Source organism: Carcharhinus amblyrhynchos, chromosome 14 (assembly GCF_965287045.1).
Source record: "Carcharhinus amblyrhynchos chromosome 14, sCarAmb.v2.hapA, whole genome shotgun sequence".
NCBI classification, from domain to species: Eukaryota; Metazoa; Chordata; class Chondrichthyes; order Carcharhiniformes; family Carcharhinidae; genus Carcharhinus; species Carcharhinus amblyrhynchos.
This window is the reverse complement of record NC_137337.1, coordinates 17,046,029-17,060,408: the sequence shown is the minus strand read 5'-3', so window position 1 is coordinate 17,060,408 and position 14,380 is coordinate 17,046,029.

The following is a 14,380-nucleotide window of genomic DNA, read 5'->3' as shown; positions in this document are numbered from 1 at the left end:
TGTAGGTTTGGAAGGTGCTGCTGAAGAAACCTCGATGAGTTCCTGCTGTGCATCTTGTAGATGGCACTTATGGCTGCCACTGTTCATCAATGGTGGAGGGATTGAGTGTTTGTGAAAGGGGTAGCAATCAAATGAGCTACTATGTCCTAGACGGTGACAAGCTTCCAGAGTGTTGTTGGAGCTACACTCATCCAGGCAAGTAGAGTGTAATCCATTACAATCGTGACTTGAGCCCTGAAGATGGCTTTAGGGAGTCAGGAGGTGTGTTACTCATTGCTGAATTCCTAACTTTTGACCTGTTCTGGTAGCCACAGTATTTATATGGCTAGTCCAACTCAGTTTCTGATCAATAGTAACCCCCAGGATGGGGTTTTAACAATGGCAATTCCATTGAATGTCAAGGGAGATGGTTAGATTCTCTCTTGACAGAGATTGTCATTGCCTGGCACTTGTATGGCACAAAATGTTACTTACCACTTAGCAGCCCAAGGCTGGATATTGTCCAGATCTTGCTGCAATTGGACATGGACTGCCTCAGTATCTGAGGAGTCATAAATGATCTTGAATATTGTGCAATCATCAGTGAACATCTCTACTTCTGACCTTATGATGGAAGGAAAGTCATTAATGGAGCAGCTGAAGATGGTTGAGCATAGGACATTACCATGAAGGGTGACTGAAACCATCAGAAGAGTGGGAAAAGAGGTGGACAAGGTGGAAAACAAAATAGATCAGTGCTGGGTCCACTGTTATTTGTCATTTATATTAATGATTTGGATGAGAATATAGGAGCCATGGTTAGTAGGTTTGATACCAAGATTGGTGGCATAATGGACAATGATGAAAGTTATCTCCGATTGCAATGGAATCTTGATCAATTGGACCAGTGGGCTCACAACTGGCAGATGGAGTTTAATTTAGAAAAATGCAAGGTGATGCATTTTGGTAGATTGAACCAGGGCAGGACTTAATCAGTTAATGGTAGGGCGTTGGGAAGAGTTAAAGAACAAAGAGATCTAGGGGTACATGTTCATAGCTCCTTGAAAGTGGAGTCACAGATGGATAGAGTGGTGAAGAAGGCATTCAGCATGCTTGGTTTCATTGCTCAGAACATTGAATACAGGAGCTGGGATGTCTTGTTGAAGTTGCACAAGACATTGGTAAGGCCACACTTGGAATATTGTGTACAGTTCTGGTCACCCTATTATAGGAAGGCTATTATTAAACTAGAAAGAGTGCAGAAAAGATTTACTAGGATGCTACTGAGACTTGATGGTTTGAATTATAAGGAGAGACTGGATAGACTGGGACTTTTTTCTCTGGAGTGTAGAAGGCTGAGGGGTGATTTTATAGAGGTCTATGAAAAATGAGGGGCACAGATCAGCTTGATAGCCGATATCATTTCCTAAAGGTAGGGGAGTCTAAAGCTAAAGGGCATAGGTTTAAAGTGAGAGGGGAGAGGTACAAAATTGTCCAGAGGGGCAATTTTTTCACACAGAGGGTGGTGAGTGCATGGAACAAGCTGCCAGAGGTAGTAGTCGAGCTGGGTACAATTTTGTCTTTTAATAAGCATTTAGACAGTTACATGGATAAGATGGGTACAGAGGGATATGGGCCAAATGTGGGCAACTGGGATTAGCTTAAGGGTTTAAAAAAAATGGTGGCATGGACAAGTTGAGCCGAAGGGCCTGTTTCCATGTTGTAAACCTGTATGACTCTATGACTCTATGACTATGAGATGGTCGATGATTAAGAGAGATAGTAGACAGTAAGAAGATGAAGTAACAGGAGAGCCAAGGCAACTGAGGAACAAACTGCTTCAATATAAGTTAAGAATAAACACAAACAATGTCTGATCAAGGCTATATTTAAAAGTGAGAACACATTAAGCCAACTATTTTGACTCTGTTAAGATGAATTTGCAACCAGAACAAAGGTGGCAGCTGTAAATTAGAATGGAAAGCCCGGAAGAATTAACTCGGACTTTTATTAGAACAAGCAATTAAATTCATCAACAATAATTAGAAAAACTACGGGATTGCTGCTGGGCTGTGCATTCTGTAATAATTAGCAGAATTAACATTTATGAAAACTCTTGGGCTGAAATGTTCCCAAGCTGGTGAAGTGATGATCAGGCGTTGGGGACTAGGAAAAAATAGAGAAAGCTGGTAATGTCTTCCCAACTCTTCCCATCTTTCCCGGAGTGGCTTGGGAGTGAAGCCGGAAACCTGGATGGAAGAGATGGGCGGTCAACTGAGACAACAAAAAGTGGCAATCCAGAGTTATTTTTAGGGAGCACGGCAATTATTACCTGCCCATATCGTAATAAGAGTCATAGAGTTTACAGCATGGAAACAGGCCCTTCAGCCCATGCCACCCTTTCTTTTTAACCCCTAAGCTAATCCCAATTGCCTGCATTTGGTCCACATCCATCTTGCCCATGTAGCTGTCTAAACGCTTTTTAAAAGACAAAAATTGCACCCACCTCTACTACTACACCTGGCAGCTTGTTCCAGAAACTCACCACCCTCCGTGTGAAAATTGCCCATCTGGACCCTTTTGTATCTCTCCCCTTTCACCTTAAACCTATGCCCTCTAGTTTTAAACTCCCCTATCTTTGGAAAAATACATTGACTATCAAGCTGATCTGTGCCCCTCATTATTTTATAGACTTCAGCCTTCTATGCTCCAGAGAAAAAAGTCCCAGTCTATCCAGCCTCTCCTTATAACTCAAACCATCAAGCCCCAGTGACATCCTTGTAAATCTTTTCTGCACTCTTTCTAGTTTAATAATATCCTTTCTAAAATAGGGTGACCAGAACTGTACACAGTATTCCAAGTGTGGCCTTACCAATGTCTTGTACAACTTCAATAAGGCACCCCAATGCCTGTATTCAATGTTCTGACCATTGAACCACATTGCTCTGGGTAGGGAGTCACATGTAGGTCAGACCAGGTAAGAAAGGCAGATTTCCTTCCCTTAAGGGCATTAATGAACCAGATGGGTCCTTGCCTCTTTCCCACAGTGCATGGATTGTACACTGTGTCGACAAAGCAGTGGGTTAATAAAGGAAGCCATTGAGGGCTTAAACTGAGATAAAATCACTGGGATAATTTGATTTGATTTGATTTATTATTGTCACATGTATTAACATATTGTGAAAAGTATTGTTTCTTGTGCGCTATACAGACAAAACATACCATTCATAAAGAAGGAAACAAGAGAATGCAATATGTAGTGTTACAGTCATAGCTAGGATGTAGAGAAAGATCAATTTAATGCAAGGTAAGTCCATTCAAAAAGCTGATAGCAGCAGAGAAGAAGCTGTTCTTGAGTCAGTCAGTACGTGACCTCGGACTTCTGTAATTTTTCACGAAGGAACAAAGTGGAAGAGAGAATGTCTGGGGTGTATGGGGCCCTTAATTATGCTGCCTGCTTTGCCGAAGCAGCGGGAAATATAGACAGAGTCAATGGATGGGAGGCTGATTTGCATGATGGACTGGGCTACATTCACAACCTTTTGCAGTCTTGGGCAGAGCAGGAGCCATACCAAGCTGTGATACAACCAGGAAGGATGCTTTCTATGATCCATCTGTAAAAGTTGCTGAGAATCATAGCTGACATGCCAGATTTCCTTCGTCTTCTGAGAAATCAGAGGCATTAGTGGGCCTTCTGAACTATCGTGTTGGCATGTACGGAACCAGAACAGGCTGTTGGTGATTTGGACATCTAAAAACTTGAAGCTGCCGACACTTTCTACTTTGTCCCCATTGATGTAGACAGGGGTATGTTCTCCTTTATGCTTCCTGAAGTCGATGACAATCTCTTTTGTTTTGTTGACATTGAGGGAGAGATTATTGTTGCCACACCAGTTCACCAGATTCTCTATCTCATTTCTGTACCCTGTCTCATCATTGTTTGCGATCTGACCCACTATGATTGTGTCGTCAGCAAATTTGAAAATTGAATTGGAGGGGAATTTGGCTGCACAGTCATAAGTATACAAGGAGTATAGTAGGGGGCTGAGAACATAGTTTTGTGGGGCACCGGTGTTGAGGATTATTGTGGAAGAGTTGTTGTTGCCAATCCTTACTGATTGTGATCTGTGAGTTAGGAAGTTCAGGATCCAGTTGCAGAGGGAGGTGCCGAGGCCCAGGCCATGGAGTTTGGAGATGAGTTTTGTGGGAATAATAGTATTGAAGGCTGAGCTATAGTCAATAAATAGGAGTCTGGCATATGTGTCCTTATTATCTAAGTATTCCAGGGATGAGTGCAGGTCTAGGGAAATGGCGTCTGCTGTGGACCTGTTCCGGAAGTAGGCAAACTGCAGTGGATCCAGGTCATCTGGGAGGCTGGAATTGATTCGTGCCATGACTAACCTTTCAAAGCACTTAATGATAATGATGTCAATGTAAAAGTACACATAGCAACTCACTGACTGAGCGATTACCCTGAGATTACAATGGTTTACATTCTCCATTGAAATCAAAAGGACATAAAGGACATTCTTTATGTGTTGATGGAACCAGTTCGAGAGTCTGGTCTTTTTGTTCCAGTGCACATGTGAAATTTATTCAAACAATTGTTGCATCGAGATCATGATCTCAGAATGCATCAGAGATTTAAAGATACCCTCATCACATTTCAGAGAATTACAGAATCACGGAATGGTTACAGCATTGAATGAGGCCATTCGGACCATCCTCTCTATGCCAGCTCTTTGAATGAGCATTTTACCAAGCATTGGATTCCTCAGTCTTACTTCTGCAACCCCGCTCTTCCTTGTAGGATGTTAATCCAATTCCCTCTTGAATATATCAATTGAACCTGTCTCCACCGTATCATCAGATAGTGCATCCCAAATCTTAACCACGCGCGGTGTGAAAAAGTTTCTATTCATGTCTCCATTGCTTCTTTTCAATTACCTTAAATCTGTGCCCCCTGATTCTCAATCCTTCCACCCATAGGAATGGGATTTCCTTATCTACTCAGTCCAGAACCCCAGCTTTTTGAATGCCAAATCTCCTCTCAACCTTCTCTTCCCCAAGGGAAAATAATCCTAACTTCTTCCATCTATGTATGTAACTATAGTCCTCCACCTCTGGAACCATTCTTGTGACTCTTTCTTGCACTACTTCTATGGGCCAGTGCCCAGCACAGGATGTAATACTCCTGCTGAGGCTGATCCACTATCTTATACAAATTTAAAAGATCCTCCTTGCTCCTGTACACAATGCCTTATTAATAAAGCCTAGGATACTGCATTGAGTCTGCTCTCAAACTAGTGTCCGCATGGAGGGATCAGGACAGGTTGTGGGTGACCCGGACACCTAAACATTTGAGGTTCTCAACTATTTCTACTCTATCTCCTTTGATGCAGACAGGTGCGTGTTCTCCACTATGCTTCCTGAAGTCGATGACTATCTCTGTCATATTGTTAACAAGGAGGGAGAGATTAACATACTTTCCTTGCTCCTTTACACTATGCCCTGTTAATAAAACCTACGATGCTGCATACTTTATTGAGTCCGCTCTTAACCTAGCATGCCACTTTCAATGACTTACGCACATACACATACAAGTCCCTCTGTTCCTGCACTGTCTTAAAAGTGTACGCTTTATTTCATGTTCTTCTTTATTCTCTGTTCTTCCTTCTAAAATGAATCATTTCACACATCTTACAGTTCAAAGCAACAACCAGATGCCAAACTGATCAAACGTAAAGTGCAGCACATCTCACAGCAAAATAACTAATGCTCATAAGAACAAGGTGTTCCTGGGAGCTTTTTCTTGGACTAAGTTGGAATGAATGAGTCAAACTTTTAATGGCTTTGCTGTTCTTAGGCGAACAAAGGTTGCAAGTCCTTGCCTTGTCCTTAATAAGGTGTAAACCTGGTTTTGAATAGTTCAACGGTACTAAGTAACCACAGAAGTACTTTAGGAGAGATAACGAGAAATATCCTAAATAAGATTTTGCAGGTCAGGTTTAATGCGCTCCTTTCTGAATCTGAGCTGCCTCAGGAAGAATATGATTATCATTCAGATCCCTGGAAATGCAGCCGCGAGTCTCTCATTGCGACCCGCAACTTTTCTGTTGGGTCGCAGTGGGAGACAGGCATCTGCGACCTTGGACAGGGATTTGTGCACGAGCCGGGAATGCATGCCAGCATGTGCCGGCGAACAGTCATTGATCCGAACACACTTGGAAACTGGTGGGAAGGCAGGTAAGCCATTTAAACCTTTTCTGCATGTACTTTAAATATGTATATTTGTTAATTATCGGGACCTTTCCAGTCCTGATCGAATCTCTCACTGCACCAGGAGTACTTCACTCAGGCAGGGTTCAGACTAGCCCCCAGCATTCGGGGAACTAGTGGGAGACCCTGCTGGAATGAAGGGGGGCAATCAGGGCCCCCCCAGGGGTCAGGCGGCAGGGTTTGTGATGTCCCTCGGCATGGGCATGCTGGCAGTACCAGCCTATGCTCTGGCACTGCCCAAGAGGCAAAGTGCCCATGCCCATGTCATTTTGGCACTGCCCATTGAGAATTGTGCAGCACCAAGGGGACAGGGCCTACTGTGAGTGGGGCCTAGGCGTGATTGTTGGGGGTGGGGGTTCCTGGGATCCTGCTGCCACTCTGCATTGGGATCGATCTGGGATGGAAGGAGGGCAGGATTGGGGCAGGGTGCAGGGGAATGGTCTGTAGGGTGGGGGGGGGGGGTGACCTGCCTACAGGAGGGTCTGACCATGACGGTGGGGAGGGCTCAGTGCAGGGGTGGGTTTTGCCGGGGTGAGGGGGGAGTGGAAGAATCGCCACTGCTGGGGTGTGGGGCCTGGGATTCAAGGTGCTCTGGGCCTGGTGGGGGTTAGGGCTGGCCCGGGAATTACTGTGGGTGCCACAATCAGGCAGTGGGGGTGGTGGGGGGGTGGGGAGGGGGGTGGATGCTGGAGGGCAGCATTGCAGGGGCTGGCCAGTGATCAAGCTGGCCAGCAAACTAGAGGTTGACAATTTGGGGCCACTGCACATGTGCAGAGTTCCAGAACGGTCAAACTCCGGCATGAATAGACCCCACCCACCTGGGTTTTTAATGATATTCACGACCGAGACATCTGCACTGCACAGAGTGCGGAGATTCAGGTGAGAAGCTGAACTGACAGAAGATTTGGGATTTAGAATACTTTTCCCGCCAATTCAGCACTTTTGCGAGAATCGCTCCCTAAATTTCTCAATGGTGGCAAATATGGTTTTGGAAATAAATTGTTAGGGGTAGGAGAGAGAAGGGGCCAAAGATTGGAAGATCGGAAATAGCATTGTTGCTACTATTCGGGCTGAATCGACATGGTGGCAGAGTGGTTAGCACTGCTGCTTTGCAGTGCCAGAAGACCTGAGTTCAATTCCTGGCTTGGGTCACTGTCCATGTGGAGTCTGCATGTTGTCTTTATATCTGCATGGATTTCCTCTGGGTACTCTGGTTTCCTCCCACAGCCTGAAAGACTGCATTTGTCATACTAAATTCTCCCTCAGTGTATCTGAACAGGTGCTGGAGTGTGGCAGCTAGGAGCTTTTCACCGTAACTTCATTGCAATGTTAATGTAAGTGTACCTGTGACTAATAAATAAACTTTACTTTGAACACGAACTGGAGTGTGGTGACTCGAGAATTTTCACAGTAAATTTATTGCAGTGTTAATGTAAGGCTACTTGTGGCACTAATAACGAAACTTTAAACTTAGTCAGGTCCTGCTGAATGAATGGGAACTTGAAATTCTGCCAATTCAGATGTTACATTTGGAAAGGGCAGAGGAGTGGGGCTGCCTGAGTAGCTCTTGCTGAGAGCCGGCATTGGCATGATGGACCAAATGGCCTCCTTCTGTGCTGCAACCATTCTATGATTCCACACTGAATAAGTGTTAAATTTGCATTACTCAGCTACTCAGTCTTGTAAGGGAACTGATATAATGGGAGTTTTGTGCGACAGGACTGCAAAAAAAGATTGCACAGCGGCAGCGTACAAATTACATTTACTTTTCATCCCCTCTGAGTACAGAAAAAAGAAAATTTCAACTGTCATTCTTGGCTGCCTCATACTCGTGTCTCCGGGGCATCTTTTCTAACCCAGGACGCCAGTGTGTACCTCTATCCATATTCAGATGTCATTTTATTGAATATTTCAGCTATTTTGTTCCATCAATTATGATTTTACTACACTTCATGTTACAATATTAATAACAGTACAAGGAGAAACCCCAAAGAATAACGATTTTATATTTATCCTTCTGATACAGTCATCACTAACAAAGGAGGGGAGGGGAAGGACTCTCACCAAAAATGGCAGGGTGTTGATTCCAACAAGAAAACCGACGTCTTTATCTCCAAAGTCTACCGCATTCCTTCAAAAAAATTGAGGGGGCGTGTTTCACATCACTGTGCAGGGAGGCAGGGCCTCAAAGAGCCAGCAAAACTCAGCTGTACTGAGACCAGAGCCATCTTTAATGAGTGCCCTGATCATAACAACCCAGCCCACCATGGGAGTCTTAGGGGCTCCCTCCCCATCCCCACTCAGACTGGGCACTTTTCTCCCCCCCAGCCTGATCCCCTACTTACCTTTTTCCCCCAGCCCCACCCCACCTAATCATTGGCCCCCTTTGCTCTTCTCTCCTCCCCCTTCCAGCCTTTGGCCCCCTTCTCTCCCCTACCCCTAGTTATCAACCTCTTCCCCTCCCACCCTGATCATTGGCCCCCTTCCCCTTTTCCACCCTCCTATTTCCCCATCCCTACTGCCTGAGATAGCACCCATCAATCTTCTCCTCTGACTCCTCAACTCCAACAAATATGGAGAGCTCATGAATTTCTTTCACACAAAGATTGAGATCATCCAGGTAATTTCTGCCTCTTCTCCTTCTTCCCTAGCCAACACAACCAAATTTCTTCCAATGGCATCCTCCCCACCCCCAACCTTGCCCCAACTATGAATTCACATTATTCTTTAATTCCTCTCCTTTCTTGAGCCATACCCTCTGGAAGCTCATCTTGTCCAAAAGTTGCATTGCTTGCTTCCTTGCCCCTATTCCCACTGTATTGACTGTCTAACCTGCTTTCCTGTCTTCCTTGTGAGTTGATATTATTAACACTTCTCTCTCCACATGTTCTGTCTATCTCTTCTTCAAATTCACTATAACCAATTCCTCCTCACAAAAACATTTCCTTCCTTGCAAACTATCATTCCCATTTCTAACCTCCTTTTCCTTTCCAACATTCATGCTGCCACTTCTTAAATCTTCTCAACCTATGATACAATTGACACCATCCTATTGCAACACTGTCCTCCAGCACGCACCTGGCTCCCTCCCTATCTCTCCTTCCATAGCCAGAGAACATCTGCAATGGCTTGTCTTCCTGCTCACACACCATAAGCCTTTGTGTTCCCAAGGATCTATCTCTGGCTCTGTTCTATACCTTATTTAGATGCTGTTCCTCAAAATCATCATAGAAAAACACAGCATTAGTTTGTACACCTATATAGAGAATACCAGCTGTACATCATCACCACTTGTCCTAATCCTGTCACTGCCTTCTAGTTGACTGACTAATTATCTGACAACCTTTACTGGATGAGCAGAAATTTCCTCCACTGAAATACTGGGAAGACTGAAGCCATTGTCTTCAGTCCCTGAATGAATGACTCCACCCCTTTCCCTGGCAACTCTCTGAGGCACAACTAGAATTTTCACAAACTTGCTGTCATATTTGATTCTGAGGTAACTGTCTAACCACATAACTGTACCATGCACTAAGACTACCTAATTCTGTCAATATAATGTTGCTCGACTCCATTCCTACCTCAGGTTACTGGCTACTGAAATTCTTATCCATGCTTTTTGTACTGCCATTGACTATCCCAACACAATTTTTACTGGTATTCCATGTTCACTCCTTGAAGTCATCCAAAATTCTGTTTAATAAGCGTCGACCCCTGATCACCCATCACCTTTGTGCTTGTCGACCTACACTGGCTCCCAGTTGAGCAACACCTAAATTGTAAAATCCTTAAGCTTCAAATCCCTTTATGGCCTAATTGCTCCCATACCTGTAAGCCTCTCCAGCCCCACCTCACTCTGAGGATTGCCTCCACTTAGAGGGAGGCGATAGCCTGGTGGTATTATCAATAGACTATTAATCTGTGGTATTTTCAATAGACTGTTCTATGTTCTATGTTCTATTAATCCAGAAACTCAGCCAATATTCTGTGGACCCAGGTTCAAATCCCACCACGGCAGGTGGTAGAATTTGAATTCAATAAAAAATATCTGGAATTAAGAATGTACTGATGTCCATGAAGTCATTGTTGATTGTTGAAAAACCCATCTGGTTCACTAATGCTCTTTGGGGGAAGGAAATCTGCCACCCCTATGGTTTGGCCTACATGTGGCACAGAGCCACAGCAATGTGTTTGACTCTCAACTGCCCTTTGAGATGGCCTAGCATGTCACTCAGTTCAAGGCTGACTAGAGTTGATCAATAAATGCTGGCCAGCCAGCGACGCCCATGTCCCATGAATGAAAAAAAAACTGTTCTTCTGATTCTGACTTCTTAAGCATGCCCAATATGAATTGATCTACTATTGTACCCTCAGCTCTCAAGGCAATCAATTCTGCCATTCCCTTCCTACACATCATCAATTTTCTATGTTTCTTTCCTCCATCAAGGCACTGCTTACCTGGTTTGGTGTCAAGTATGCTTTGTAATATTCCAGTGGCTAGTTTCAAATTTATAGGGTGGGATTCTCCACTTTCGTTCATGGCAGGACCCCTTGTGATTAAGAGCAGAAGATTTGGTATTCTAGTGAAGACTCAACGCAGATAGAAGATTTTGGCCACAAAATCTTTGGGTGGGATTTTACGGCCTCGCTTATCCCGAAACCATTACATCCCACCCGAGGTCAGCAGACCTTCCCATGTTCTGCCCCTTGCCAGCTCCTATTTCCATGGCGTGCAAGCTGGTAAAATTCTGCCCAGTGAATTTTTCAGCACAGAAAGAGGCCCTTCAGCCCATCGTGTCTGTGCTGACCATCAAGCACCTATTTATCCAATCCCATTTTCTATCACTTAGACCATAGTCTTGTATGCAATGGTATTTCAAGTGCTCATTTAAATGCTTCTTCAGTGTTGTGAGGGTCCCTGCCTTTGCCATCCTTTCAGGCAGCGAGTTCCAGATTCCCACTGCCCACTGAGTACACAATCCCCTGTAAGTCTGCTCTCTTTACCTTAAATCTATGCTCCCTGGTTATTGCCTCCTTTACTAAAAGAAAAAGTTTCTTTCTATCTACCCTATCTATGCCCCTCATAACTTTGTATACCTCAGTCAGGTCCCCCTCAGCCTTCTCTGCTCCAAGGAAAACATCCTAGCCAGCCTCTCTTCACACATGAAATGTTCCAGCCCAGGCAACAAACTGGTGAATCTCCTCTGCTCCCTCTCCAGTGCAATCACATCCTTCCGAAAGTGTGGCAACCAGAACTGCACACAGTACTCCTGCAGTGGAATAACAAGCATCTGTCATAACCTCTCTGCTCTTATATTCTAGATCTCAGCTAATAATGACAAGTGGTCCATATGCCTTCTTAACTACCGAATCTACATGTCCCATTGCCTTCAGGCATTTGGCCTGAAAGCCACATTCCAAATACAAGTTGGTATTGTAATGGTTTGGATGTAGTTTTGCAGGCTGCAAGATGATGCTTAATTAGAGAAGTTCAGTGCCCGACAAAACTGAGGAAACTGAAGAACTGATCAAAGGAACAAGGTGAAACTGTGAGAGCTAACCAACAACTCAAATAAAAGAACTTGTCGATGACATTGAAATCAATGGAGTATGTGAAATAATTGAAATCTGTCCAAGACAAACATCAAAGCTGCGGTCAAAGTACTCAGTCTGAGGATTCGGGGTAGATCATTTGGGATGGAGACGAGGAGACATTTCTTCACTCAACGGGTGGTGAGCCTTTGGAAGTCATTACCACAGGAAGTAGTTCATGCCAAAATATTGAATGTACTTAAAAGGTGGCTGGATATAGCACTTGGGGTGAATGGGATCAAAGGTTATGGGGAGAAAGAGAGGATTAGGCTATTGAGTGGGACGATGATCCATGATTGTGATGAACGGCGGAGCAGACTCAAAGGGACAAATGGCTTCCTTCTCCTATCTTCTATGTTTCTATGATTAGTTCTGTTTATCAGCTATTACGGTCATTTTTATTCTGGTCAACCTCGATTAAATTAAGACTTTAATTTTATTTCCATCGGAAAGTTATTTCCATAGTATTCCTCAGATGACTTAAGATAAAGAAATGCTTTCAGATGTACTCATTTTCTCATGCATTATTTCTCAGCAGGTGCCCTTAACTTATTAATATTACCACAACCCATTTATCTGATAAAGACTTATCAAAAATTGATCGCAATAGTAATTCACTATGCTGTGAATTGAAATATTAGTATACTAATGAAAAATCTATGTCAGCATTGCCAGGAACTGCTTAAAAGATCACTTTGTCTGCCATGAACGCTATGGCATAGGCACGTTTAAACATTTCTGACTTAATTCTTGTCTTTCTTGTATCAGTCAGTGGTATGAGTGATGTTTCTCAGTCATAAACAACTGTTTCCAATTGATGCCGTGCCCAGTGAAAGAATGATGCAGCCAGTCTCTGTATCATTGTCGGGGACTTATTTTCTTCAGCCTGAAGTCAAGTCTGTTGCAGTTCAATAGGCTTTACATGGCATTAATCATGAGGAACCAGTCAGACTGACATTCTCAAACAAATGCAAAGAGGTTATGGATGAACATCTACATCTGATCACTTAACACACGTGAAGGTTTCACACGTGCATGAAATGGCTGCACCTTTGACTTCTTCTGCAGACAGATCTCCACCGACAGTTACGAACATAGTCCAGGTTAAAGGTGGGTTTTAATTGCCCCACTGGGCGGGCCAGTGGGATTTACCTACTGATGCACCCCACCCCACACCCCCCAGCCCATCCATCCTACAGGCTGCGATTTGAACCTGTTGTTCTGATCGTTCTTTAAATATGTTGATCGAGATCTGAAGACGGCATAGAATCCCTAAAGTGTAGAAGGAGGCCATTTGGCCCATCGAGCCTGCACCGACACCCAGGCCATATCCCCATGTCACCCCACGTATTTACCCTGCTATCCTCTCACTAGGGTGCGTCTGCTATTTAAACTGCATGGCCTGAACATGGAAGCAGTTCTGGCTTTCCTGCCAAATTAACCCAATGGCAAGAGGAATCAGTGCCAGCAGAGGTCCAAAAATAATAAGTCACCTCATTTTTTTTTTTAACCTTGCGTCTTGGAGCCAACAGGAGTGTCTGCTCCCATAGGAAAAGCTTAAGCCTCTCCTACATTGGCCTGCCCACTGCCCTCTACACCAAGGTGACTAACCTGGATACCATTGCTCCCGTCCCATTGGAGACCTCTTGGTACTTGACATTTTGTTCCTTACACACGAGCCTGTTACCATGTCTTATCAGTTTGCGAAAGACATTGGACTGCTGCCATGTGTTGAGCCCTGAGAGTTCAAACCTCCTGAGTTACGATTGGGGATTATACTAAATAATAACTGATTATTAATCTTTTTCTTTTTGCCTTCCGGCTGGATTTTTCCCTTGCAGACACAATTCCCCTATGCATGGCCTTTGCCCATCTTTAATTGCCCTTGTTCAGCAGGCAGTTGGGAGTCAACCACATTGCTGTGGATCTGGGGTCACACACAGGCCAGGGCAAATAAGGACGGCAGATTTCCTTCTCTAAAGAACATTAGTGAATCAGATGGGTTTTTGTACAAGATTTGATGGCCATCATTAATTCCAGATTGTTATCGAATTCAAATCTCTCCATCTGCCGTGGTGGGATTCGAATCCCTGTCCTCAGAGCTGTACCCTGGGTCTTTGGATTACTAGCCCAGTGACGATACTACTATGCCACTGCCTCCCTGGATTGTTACCCATGTACCATGTGAACTTCAAAAGGATTTTGGGATTTGGCAACAATGCATATCTTTATATTGATTTATATTAACCATCATTTTATTTATTTTCATCTGATGTGCCACAAGGTAATAAAATTTAAAACATTCAAGTTGTAGCTTCTTTTGAGGATTGTTTAGAACTATGCAGTTATTCCCACTATTCATCTGCAATAGACAAAAATATCATAAACGCAGGGGAATATGAAAGGTCAGCATTCATCGTGTCATTATCAAAGTCCAGTGCTGCAGAAACTGCTTAGGTTTTATAAAGTGGTTTGAAACTAACTTAAAATTTTGATTAAGTATAGGCAATTTGCCTGTCTGGTGATGAAT